The sequence below is a fragment of the Falco punctatus genome (genome assembly GCF_963210335.1).
Source record: "Falco punctatus genome assembly, chromosome: 1".
Classification (NCBI taxonomy): domain Eukaryota; kingdom Metazoa; phylum Chordata; class Aves; order Falconiformes; family Falconidae; genus Falco; species Falco punctatus.
Genome location: NC_137580.1, coordinates 96,581,674 through 96,593,720, shown reverse-complemented (window position 1 = coordinate 96,593,720; position 12,047 = coordinate 96,581,674). Strand labels below are relative to the sequence as shown.

The 12,047-nt window shown below is 43.6% G+C and overlaps 1 protein-coding gene across 1 annotated transcript in view; it reads left to right on the top strand.

The window, feature by feature from the left end:
• The window catches only part of CCDC92 (coiled-coil domain containing 92), a 137,158-nt gene that overhangs the window by 61,146 nt on the left and 63,965 nt on the right, over window positions 1-12,047 (top strand). Inside the window, exon 2 of the mRNA XM_080370520.1 lies at window positions 1,010-4,091. The gene's annotated coding sequence lies outside the window, so the exon portion shown is untranslated. The remainder of the gene's footprint in view (window positions 1-1,009; window positions 4,092-12,047) is intronic.

Sequence of the window (12,047 nt, the reverse complement as noted above, 5' to 3'; positions counted from 1 at the left end):
GTGGGTTTACACTTTGTCTCTCTTGAGTATTTGTTATCTGTGATGCCTTATTTCCCCTCTATATACTACTTCCAGGCAATGTTAAAATGGCACAGGACTGCCCACAGCGCTGATGTGTACATTGGGCAGATACTGTTCAGGTAGGCATTAGGATATGGCTTGCCCACGTGCTAGTCACTAGTTACTGAGTTTGGATCATTCATTTTCTAAAACAAGACTTCCCTATGCAGTGAATCACTTGTGACGCTAGCCTTGCAATTGGGACCTCATGATGGACTAAAACCCAGAGACCTGCAGCCTGCCCAGGCCTTACTAAATAACACAGACTAGTCTCATGTTCTCACTGCCTCCCTGTTCATGGTATTTGTGGTATTTCACAGCTGGGTTATCTTGTGGTGGCAATCAAGGGACAATGCAATCAGAAATGAGCCTTTGTGCATTGGAGAGCTATGAAATTATGAGATAATTTCTCCAATATAGAACAAGAATTGATACGTGTGGATACTGGAATCGAAGGGGACACCAGGGCTTGGAGAAAGCTATACATGTACAAAGGCAGTGACATGCAGTCTCCAGGCCTTTCAGGGCCCACATTGTATGGTGTTTTATACATACATCCCAAGTTTATTTACATTCTGGAAATCTGCCCCAGGAATGTCTACAATCTGGCATGTAGCATATTACAGCTGCATTGCTTAAAGCACCCTTCAGCCAGCAAATCCCACCCCATTCCTGTACAACAACTCCTCTCTAGCTGCAGGCCCAGGTGGGGCATAGTTTCCTGCAGCGCAGATGTTTCCTCACCCTACATCTTCATCCCAGCAAGAGCAGTATATGGGCAGGCACTGCCGGTTGTTAGACTGGGGGGGGGGGGGGGGGAATGGGGGGTGGGGGGTGGGGTGGACCCCACCTGCATCACCTGCAGCATCCTTTGTGGTGGAGGAGACACAGCAGATGGAGGACTCCTCACAGTCCTCCATGGGAATCCTTCCTCTCCTCTGTTCCTTAGGCTCACTTGGGAAATAGGTGACCTGGAGACTTGGTAGCTGGTACTCAAAGCTGAGGTGAAGCCAGGCCACATTTCCAAGGTGACTCTGCAAAGACGAGCTGGTGCACTGACCTGCCTCAGGTGGCAGTGTCCATCAGAAGTATGGTGGAAAACAACAGAACATGGTCTGAGAAGAAACAGGAAAACTGAGCAATACAGCCTCTCTGATTCACACATCTACCCAGATGCCCAGAAGCTAACCTAAATCTAAAGGGTTGCAGTGGTTTTTTTAAGCTGAATAGTTCTTCTTGTTAGGGACCAAGGTAATTAATTGCCTCAGCAGAGAATGACATGTACTGCACCACATTGCTCGCAGAAGTTGCTGATGCCCAGAAGCAAAGATAATACTACATTCCCTCTGTTCTCCAGCCTCTCCCCTGAGAATTCACATCAGTAACAACCCATTAGATCTCAACACTGTTTCCAAGAAATGTGGTTAAAACAGCATTTCTTTGGAGGTAACAAAAATAAATGGGATTCAAAAGAAAAGCAATTTACCTAGGAAACTCTGAAAGCTCCAAACATCAACATATCTCAGCTTTCTTGGGATTTTTTATTTTTATTCTGCATTTTCTAAATGGCATGGATTCAGTCCCTGTAGATGGGCCGTGACGGCGCACATCTGGTTTTATGGTTAGGGAAATAGCTGATTGAATCTATACACTCAGCACAGCTGACTGGAGTAAATAGAAGAGGATTTGAAGGAAGCCTTGTTCTTCCCTAGATGGATGGAGTCCACCTTCAGTGCTGTTGCAATTGCCCTGGAGTCAGTGGAGTGACATGAGTCGGGAAGAGCAGCCAGTGTATTTCTTCATGAACTGAGCTTGCTTGTTCTCTGTCCATTGTAGCTTTGGGTTTGTGAGAACATAGCTCTTAAAAAGCGGCAACTGTTTTCTGCCTGACTCACCACAGTCAGTAAAAGCTGGCAGGCTGAGCCCTCTGCAGAAAAGTGGGACTGACCCATTGGGTAAATCATTTCCATCGCTGGACTCCACAATCACACCTAATGATTCTGCACGGAGCAATTGTCAAACATGAGCTGCTTTGTTCTTACAAGCCCACTGGAAAGAATGGGGGAAATGGTAGAAGAAAGCTGTGTGTGTCCAAAAGGGTAGCAGTGGGAGGTGTTTGGGGTTCAAACCTGGCAGCAACTCCTGTCTCAGTGTAAATGAACTGCAAAACTCCTGTGGAGCCCCAGGGTTTTGGAAGTTGCAGGCTCATGTTTCTCTGCTCCAACTTTTTGAGCACAATACAACTGTAAAAATTCTTGAGGGGGGCGCTTAAAAAAAAAAAGTCCCAATCACTTTTTGCAGTGATGGGGCAGCCAGAGAGTGGCACCTGAAGAATTTGTGGGAATGCACAATGGACTCGACCTGTCAGAATGATCCCCTGGGTGGCCAAAAGGCTGCAAACACCAGTTTACAGCTCCCTGTGTTTGCCAGGTGTGCATGAGGTTCTCACAGAGCAACTGGCTGGCTGTAACCATTGCAGCAACTTATTTTTAAGCTGATAATTGAAGGTAAGACGCAGCCCTTGAAAACATACCTCAGTTTTATCTGTTGTCTTTGTTCTCCTTGTTCAGAACATACACAGAGTCTTTCAAGCCCCTGTTTCCTTTCAAAGCCTGTATTGATCACAGCTGTGATGTTACCGAGGAGTGTTTTTTCCCAGGCAGTAGGAAAGTTATTTTCTTAGGCACCTCATTGTCACTTCATATTCTTGGCAACTACTCAAGAGCAGGATCTGTTAGCTTTATGACAAATCCCTTTATTTACATGGAGGGATGGCAGGTTTTGGTTTATCCCCCTAAAGCATTGCGAGGAACAGGCCTGCAAGCATAAATGCTGGTGCAAGGTTTTCTCCAAGCCATCCCTAGGGCTATTTAACTCACTGCTGCAGCCTGGATCACTTCCAACAGATGCAGCTTGCACCTTAGCTTTTATCTTCTGTCCTTTCTGCAGCCAGGTCACTGTCTCACTATAAAACCCAAGCAAAGACAAGGTAGGTGGTTTTATCCTAATGCCTAGGGGCTGATGGTGCTCTGTGGCCCTAAACCAGCACAGCTGCACCTCATTTACCTGAATTTGACCTCTCCAGAGAGATCTTTTGAACAGTCTCTCACAGGTAATTCTAGTGCAAAGCTATAGATGCTCTCCAACCCCAGGGAGGGCAGGGGCTTCCTCATGTGTATCATTACACTCCACTTACAAAGAGCACATGAAGAAATACAGATACAACCTGGTTTGGACACACAGCGATATCTCTAGTTTCTGCCACGAAGAATTTTGGCTTGCCCTTCATTTAAAGTCTGTGTCACTTGAAGCCCCTGACAGCAGCCCAGCAGCCAGAGCATTGCCTGCCTGCCCAAGGCAGCTGTGCTCCGTCCTGGGGCTCATGTCCTGCAGATGTGAAGCAAAGGTGTCAGTGGGAGTTGGGTTCCTGCATGGAAGGTACTTGGCTGTGTGTTGCTTCTTTAAAAACCTGGGTTTGAAGGGAAGACTCTTCTTCAGTTGCTTTTAAGACCTGTGTCTAATAGCTGAAGTGCTTCTGAGTGTTTAAGGGGTGATAGAGACTGTCTGGAGGCCCAGCAGAAAAGGAGTTAGTGCCCTACAGCTGGCTCTGGTAAGGGTCCTACTGGAACCTGTGCTTCTTGGTGCTCATCAGGCTGGGCTGCTTTCTCTCGGCTCCACTAGCCCTGAAGACTGGGTTTAACCACACCTCGTCTCTGTGAGAGGTGAGCCCCTCAGTGAAAGAGGGGCAAATCATGTTATTAAAGGGCATTAAAATCACCTGAAATAATGAGCCTAACAATTTAAAAAAGAAAAGGTGAGCCTGAACAATGGGTTGTCAGTCCTAAAGAAGTCAGGATTGTATGGAAGTGTGCAGTTTGTTGTATGATGTCTGAGAAAACATAAGACTTACTCATTTAATAACTGATGTCATTCAGTAATACTTTTTTCTCCTCTTGAAGATGCTTGGCTCTTGGAAGAGGCGTGGAGGAAATGGCTGACAGATTTGCACCACAGAGAGCAGTGCTTGCTTGGTAAGTGACCTTGGCAAAGAGCAACGGGTGCCCTCATTGTGGCTGGTTCTGGGGTGCTTCTGGTCTGATTCTTCTTAGTCTCTATTTCCTTCCTATGGCCTGCTTGCTTCTGAGTTTGCTCTCTGCACTTCTGCTTGGAGCATTTGGACCAGCATTAAAAGAATGTATCTGCTGTTAATAGAAATTATGTTTCTGAGTGACTACCAAGGAAGGACAAGGAAGGAGTTTTCTAAACTCTGCTAGTATTTCAGTGTGTGATCTGGAGCAAAACAGGCTGTTTCTCCACACTTCGATTGATTACTCTTGAATAAAGTGGACCTTTAATGCCTGCCCACAGGGGCATTAAAAAATGTTAAAAGTATTTGTAAATTAAAATGCTTGAATGAAAGGCTCTGGTATGTGTAATCGCAGAGTATCACGTTAAGTAGGAAGGCAAACTGTCAGGGGAGTTCCTGGTGTTACATGGAGCCTAGCTTGTCTCACTTAAATAGATTTAATAAGCTCTGCTAGAATTGAAGAAAGGTTGCATTTAAACATATTTATTTGAATTTACATAAGCATACATCAAAAAGAAAATAATACAGGTACTTGGTTATTTCAGTCCAGTTTTTTATAGTTAATACTTCAACCCTTCCAGTGTATCATAAAGTTCCTTTTCGTAGTTTCAGAAGAACGTAAGGGATTGAGTGAAAGGAGCTGAGCGTGTTACTCTGTGTGACTGTCTGAAGGCTCAAGGTAGAGCTCTGTCTGTGTTTCGTTGGTTTTTCCATGTTCATGTTATGTCTTGACTCTCCAGTACCCTTAGAAAGACAAATGACAGAGCCCAACAGAACAGCGATATGTTACTTGGCCTTCCCCTTCAGGACTCAGCAGTGATCTTGATGAACATAAAGGAAACTGCCACGCTGGGAATAGGTGATCAGTGCAGGGCTAACCAACAATCTTGCTTCTTTGAGTTGCATTTTATGCTCATGGTATGTGTGAGAGCAGAAGACGCATGCCATGTACTCAAGTAGCTGGGAGTTACCAGTGAGCAGGTGGTGATGTGGGCTTCCGAGTGTCCCAGGGAAGCTGGGTGCCAAATTGACCCTGGAGCACAGGTATCTGTGCAATCATCATTCCCAACAGCAGGAGGTTCAGTCCAGCAACCCTGTCCCAGTTGGATTTACACTGCTGTTGAGAGGTATGTAGATAAGATTTGCATATTGGCCTGCCTTAGTTAGGGTGTTTCCCTCGGAAAGGAATATATGGGTCTCTTTCACTAGGAAATGACCGGAGGCCAATAATTTAATATTCCTGGTCTCAATTTCCCAGCTAATAAAATGAGGCTGCTCATCCTGTTCCCCTCTACTTACACAAAGCTTTATCCCTCCTGACAGCAAGCATTATGCTCCAAGAACCAACCCTTAACACAGTGAACTTGTACATCTTGGGTGACGTGGTCTCATCCAAAAAGCCAAGAAGAGCCCTCGGCAATCACAGTCAGAACTTAAAGGCCAGTCTGTGGTCAGAAACAAGAGCATGTTTTGTTAATACAAGCTACAGCCAACTCTGCCAGCTGTTTCCACACTTTAGCAAGTGTTTCCTACTCAAATACAGAAAATGGTTGATAGGAAGTAAACCAGATACAGCCATTCTAGCTAATGCTGAAGAGTTACACCCACGGAGAAGTTGAAAAAGACGCTAGATGTCTCCAATGCAGTATGTACCAAACTGCCAGATGTTTAGGATCCTTTAAGTCATCTAACAGGCCTTTTCAAGGCGATGTTACTCTTAAGTCATGGCTCTCCTGAAAAAGCATTAAAAGGAGCTAATTTTAGCTTTGATTTATGAGATATTTTTTTTCTCCAACAGAAGGTGCCCCTGAGGACATTAGGGCAGATTTTTATTTCCAAAATGTTGCCTTTGTATATTTTTAACAGATCATCTGGATGAAGTTCTAATGGCTGGTTCAGGCTGTCTGATTTATAGCAACAGCTGTTCACCTTTGTAGATGAGGAGATTCTTGGAGATACAAAACACATTTATGAACTTGATATTCCACACCAAGAGTCGGGTTTTCTTGCCTCCTTTTTACACAGGTGTAAATCCAGATAGGCTCCTGTGAAGTCAATGAAATTGTTCCATGAAAGGCATGGAAATCAGAGTGCAGGAAATTGCAGATCAGTTATTTCTCTCTCCAGTTAGCTGAATTTTAGAACTCAATTGGACGCCATTAGGATTGAGAAATGTACCTAAGTAGTGATAGGGTGTTCCTGCTGAGTGAAGGAGGAAAATGTGAATTCTTGCATGATGCCTGGGGAGCAATTTCTTCATGGGCTATAAAAGATGGCCATTGGAGAACCCAAAATTAGGAAGAAGAAAAATGAAAGAATAATGAGAGGCAAGATACCTTGGGTGTCCTACTGTAGCTCTTTAATATTTTATTCCCTGAATTTCAAAAGGTAGGACTCCTACTGCTGAAATTTCCTGCAAAAATTTATTTAGTTTTCAGTCTTGAAGTCTGGAAGAGTGGTTGACCACTCTAGATTTAAAATAAATTAATTAATTAAGAATTGCTTTCAGACTGTTGTATAAGCATATTTTTTCATCTTCAGACCTTTTTAGTATTTTATTTACATTTTGCCAAAAAAACCCAAGCAAACTTCAGAATTCTCCATGACATCTTCTTGTTTTGGTTAAGCAGGTACTTTTTCTTTTTGCTTTAAAAATAATAAATGTTTTACAAAAAGAAAAGAAATTAAGTGCCTCCAGATCCTATACAAGCTCCAACCCAAGCTTACCTTTGAGGACTTGCTTGTTCTTTCTTAAGACAAAGTGTTGCTGGACTATTAATATCCAAATGAACAATTAAAGCCATATAACTTTATTATTACCAAACCTGCTATATTTCACACATTCACACTCTCTTCACTTCCAACTATTCAATCCACCTCTATGTTTTCCATAAAATACTCTTAGAGCTGAGATGCTGATGTCAGCTCTGATCTACAATGCTGTGATGATTAAGTGTTCTCCATACTCTACTAAATGGAATAAATAACATTATTAATTCAGTATGCAATTCTCTGGCTTATTACACTGAGCTTAATATTTAATACAATATAATGGAGCTTTATTTCCAGCTACTGGATGCCTTCCCTTAACTTGCCACTTCGGTCATCAGGCTACAATAACTTTGCTTAAAATATTCTTCCACCTGAACTGCAGGGAGGCAATTTCCCACTAAAACTGAGGCAGTGACTGGACATGAGCAACTGTTTTGGGTTCCCAGGGAAGGCTCACAGGGCTCCAGACCATGTTAGGAGTACAGGTGTGGACCATGTTGATGTTGTGTCATAGCTGTGATAATTCAAGCTTGCTCCTGAGTGCATGTAAAGTGTTGTTGCTCATTTGGCTTATAGTGGCCACGTGGTCCTGGAGGAGAAACAAGGACAGAAGGTGCCTGAACTACCCTGACATTAATGTAAGCTCCCAAAGGATGTGCTAGAGGGGATGCTGTTGCTTTGGATGGTTATCTGTCTGGCACAGCTATAATGTGCAATCAAAAAATAGAGTTAAATCAGAGACCTGGGATTCTTCCCAAACAAAAATCAATGGGATGGATTCACCCTGGTATCTTTTAAGCAGTCTGGATACAAAGCAAATTGTTCAGAGCTGGCTACTGCCTGCCAAAACCCGCAGCTTTATTCATCTGAAATATTCCAGCATAAGAAAAGGCAATTCAGGACTATTCTCTGCTCTCTTTGGTTTAGATCTTAAACTCCTGGGGACAGGGGCTGCTTTGCAGTGCCTTAATGTTGATCCAATACATTCAGTGCAGTGATAACGAAGTGAGCTCCTTGCAGTAATTTTGTCTTTTTCTGTAGGCCTGGGAAATAGGCAGTCATCTTGTGTAACGTTTCAGAGATTTGGCTCATAAAGCAGCTGATGATGGAGTTTTATAGCTGATTTTACTGCTGGTGAGCTGCTGTTAGCAGAGAACTAATCTGAATGCATGTATATGTGGAAAACACAGTTTAAATCACCTGGCAAATTAATGCTTGAAGTTCTCACCCAATCCAGGGATAGAAACAGGATGATAGTTGGAACTAGCTCATCTGATTTGTGTGATCTCCTTGGCCAATCGCAAGCATTGGAAAGGATCAAAATTCCATCCAAAATCACGGAGTAAAAGGTTTTTTAAAAATGCCAGGAAGTTATTTTCAGAGTTGACCTGGTTTTTCACAGAACTAGTAGTGCAAAGGCAAAAGACAGCTGGAAGTGTAAGTGGGAAGAGAACAGAGAAGGCTTCTCAAGGGGATTTTATTCTTGAAAACAGGAGAGGAATGAGATACTGTTGCTTTGAATATCTGATGAACAAAGAAGGAAAGCATGAACTTTGGAGCTGGAAGGACAGCCAGGTCCAGTGTCTGCTGGCATTAGTACGATCCACACCACTGGCCCTATGGCAAAATGTTTTGCCACTGGTTATCCTGGGGCCAGGCTGTGACACATGAATTCTCATGTGTCAAAACATGACTGAGCTGCTTCTCTCTACTGGACACCCATATATTTCCTCTCTATGCAAATCCATTCTTAACATAGTTCCACTGGATTTTTATTCTTTGCTAAGGGTATTTAAAATGTTCTAGATAAGGCTCTTTATGCAGAGACAAAAAAAATAGAGATGTGTAGTTCTTCCATATTGGCTTTATATATGTCACAGAAGCTGGTAGTTTGGTAGCAAGAGTCTGATCAGATCTGGACTCCTAGAAAAATCCATAGCATCAGTAGGATTGTCTGTGGAGGATCCCTGACCAGAATACATAAACTACTTCAGACTAGCCGTTGTTTGTAATTCAGATACACAAAGAAATTGCAAGGAAAACAAGTACCACTTCCTTAAAGACCTTTTGCCTTTCTGCCTCAGGATTTCTAAACATGCAACATCTTGCCCTGGGCTTGCAAACTATTGTGTTACACAAATGCTTGCACTGGATGTGTTAGGAGATGGTGTTGGCTTCCCCCCACCCCCTGCTCCCCATAACAAAATGTATGTTCACAGCCACATCCTTTCCACAAAGTGAAATAGTTCTTGGAAAACTGTTTGTTTCTAGTTGTGCCAGAGACTCTGTTTTCCACTGCTGTATTGCAATATATCTGAACAGATCATTCTCTCAGAAGTAGCTTTGTGTTGCTGGTCTCTAAAACTCCAAGTAAACCTGCTCTGCAGCCTGCACTAAGTACAGAAATCCGTCAGGATTTCAATCCAGGCATGCCTGGGAAGTGTGAGCATGGTGCAGAGTTCCATGTGCATGGTTTGTTCCTTGTAGCAGCTATACTGGACTCTGGAAAAAACAGCATCCATCATTACTGCTAGCTTTTCACTACTCTTCTTGTGTGCCCCGCTCCACTGCTGTCTGCATCTATAGCCCCAAAGTGCAGCCAGGGCCAGAATTGTTCCAGAAGTACAATGTGTTCGTATATTGCTTTGGATGAGAGATGGTAGAATGGTGCCACTATTTTCCCAAGCACTGAGAGCTTTCCAGCAAGTTCTGGCTGGTCGCTGTGGCGAGGTCAAAGCATTGGCAGAGACAAACTCAAAGATATCTTGTGCCATTTCTCAGTGACTGTGGTTGGTTGTTGTCTTCAAAGTGTCAGCACTTCCTGAGGAACAGAAACAACAAGTTTTTTTTGTCGAGGAAACATTCAAATGCATTTTCATTTCAGCCTTTGTGAAACCTTTTGAAGTCTTCCATCTGAAAACCAGAAAGCTCCCCAGGCTTGAGTGTGTGTGTGTTTGCTGGTACTTTATAACTGCTGAGGGCTGAAAAGTACAAGAAAGTCCTGAGGTCTGCGCTAGGATGGTGCAAGAGTAGATGAACATGCAGCAGCATCTTGCTTTGAACCCTCCCTTACTGTTCTCCAAAAGAAGCTTGATGGCAAATTTGTCTTCCCAGCCACAAATGAGAAAACACACTGCTTCCTGGTGCCTGTACTTTATAGTAATTGTACTGTAGATGGTCAGGTTAGTACTTCTTGGTCCTGGCTATTTTTCTTCTTTTAATGCTCCCTGAAACATCTTCTCAGAGGAAAAAACACCTGTTTTTCTGATCTGCTGCTATGTCTACATTTAAGAGAGGGCAACATTCTCTGAAGTCTTGCTCCTGTTTCGAATTGCCTCCCTGTGTCGGGATGCCAGTTTTGCCATGTCTCAACCAGCTCATGTCTTTTATAGGTGCAGAAACTATAGGGAAGTCTCTGGAGTGGCAAATTGGTGAGACCTCCTCTGCCGTTAGGGTTGTTATAAGGCATTTGTACACTGCTTTTGTCAGCAGCCATGGTAATCTCCACTGAAAGCTGAGCAAGGGAAAATCCCAGGCCAGCTGGGCTGAAGGAGCTTTTTGTACCTGCAAGGCTAGACAGGAGGGAAGGAAGCACTGGATGAACTGGAACTGAGGTTGTGTTTTAAAGACTTTCTCACATAATAAAAGCTTTCAGGCCCACTTGGAGGGCAGGACATTGCACCACTGTTTGCTCCTAGTACATTCTGGCTTGGTCCTTTTGAAGGACAGCAAGTCACTTTGTCTCTCTCAGAGCATCTCTGGGACATGTGGGGCTCTTTAAGTCTGTGGAAGCAGCTTTTTTGAAGTTTGCTGTTTAACAGTCTGTGCACGTGACAAGGCAATTACGTTGGCCTATGGCACTACTGGATTCCTAGGCCACCTTATGAGCCACAGGAACGAAAAGCTCTGTGCCACACAGGTCAGTGGAATCTAGTTGGTTGTGTCAGCCACCTATCCCAAATAACAGCAAGAACAGATGACATTCCAGTGGAAACTTCTTTGCAAGGAAATACTTCGGGTTTCAAATGTTTGGGATTTTTCTGCGTGTTTATAAAGTTAAAATGTTCCTTTAGGACTTGGTCAGCATTATTATCAGTACTAGGTTTTTTCTTTTCAAGTCTATTTGAATTTTTGTGAATGCTGTGTGACTCGTGTGCTAGTTGGTCATTCTCTACATTAGAGCCCAGAAGCCCCTGCCAGTGACAGGAGAAACTGAACTTGTAATGAGCCAGTCTTGCAACACGTTGGTAGCAGTTTGATTTGTGTACTACTATTAACCAAGTGACAGAGCCAGTATTTCCCTTCCCCTTGCCCTCCTTTTGAGTCATAGCTTATAAGAGTGAAAAACTTGACTGTTTTGTCCCTGAGCTGGCTGGAAAAAAGGGTTTGTGTATCTACTTGCTAATTGGGAAAAGGTGTTTTATGTGGCTCCCTGCACTTGTTGTCCTTATTACAAGCGTTATTCCTCTCTGGATTTAAGAACATCCTCTGAGCAATGACTCATAATACACATGAGACTTCCCTGAGGAGTCAGATGCAGACAGCCTTATCCAGAGCATCAGCTGTGCCTTTCTTCTCTTTCCACAGACAAAGCAAAGGCCCAAGGGGGCATCCTGCCTCTGCAAGGAATGAGCTTTGCCTTCTGATACCAGCTACCTACAGACATAATTTTTTATCTATTCCAAGGAGAAGAGCTAATTTTTTTCTGCAGACCCTGCCCATTTTTGCCTTAAAACAATAACTGGTACTCCACTGCATGACCTAAAGCTTTACTGTCCATTTCAGGAGATACTGCTCCCTCTCCTTTGCCTGTCTGAGGTACCAACATCCAGCTTCTATGTTTGCTTGCTTTGGTACATGCTGTGAATCTGGCCAGGGGTCTTTCAAGTGGTCCAGAGTCTGAGAGGCTGGAGAAATTTGAGCAGCATCAGAACTCAGATGTCCTTTCTCTTGGTTTAGTACATTTGCCAGCGTACAGAAGCCAGACACGATTTCTCCCTGCACACAGACCCAGCGGATTAGCACAGACATGTCAGTAGGTGTCATTCCTTGTGCAGCATTTCAAAAGTGACCTTAACGCTATGGGAAATTGGCCCTGCATATGTCCAGAAGAGGATGGTTCAGGCTT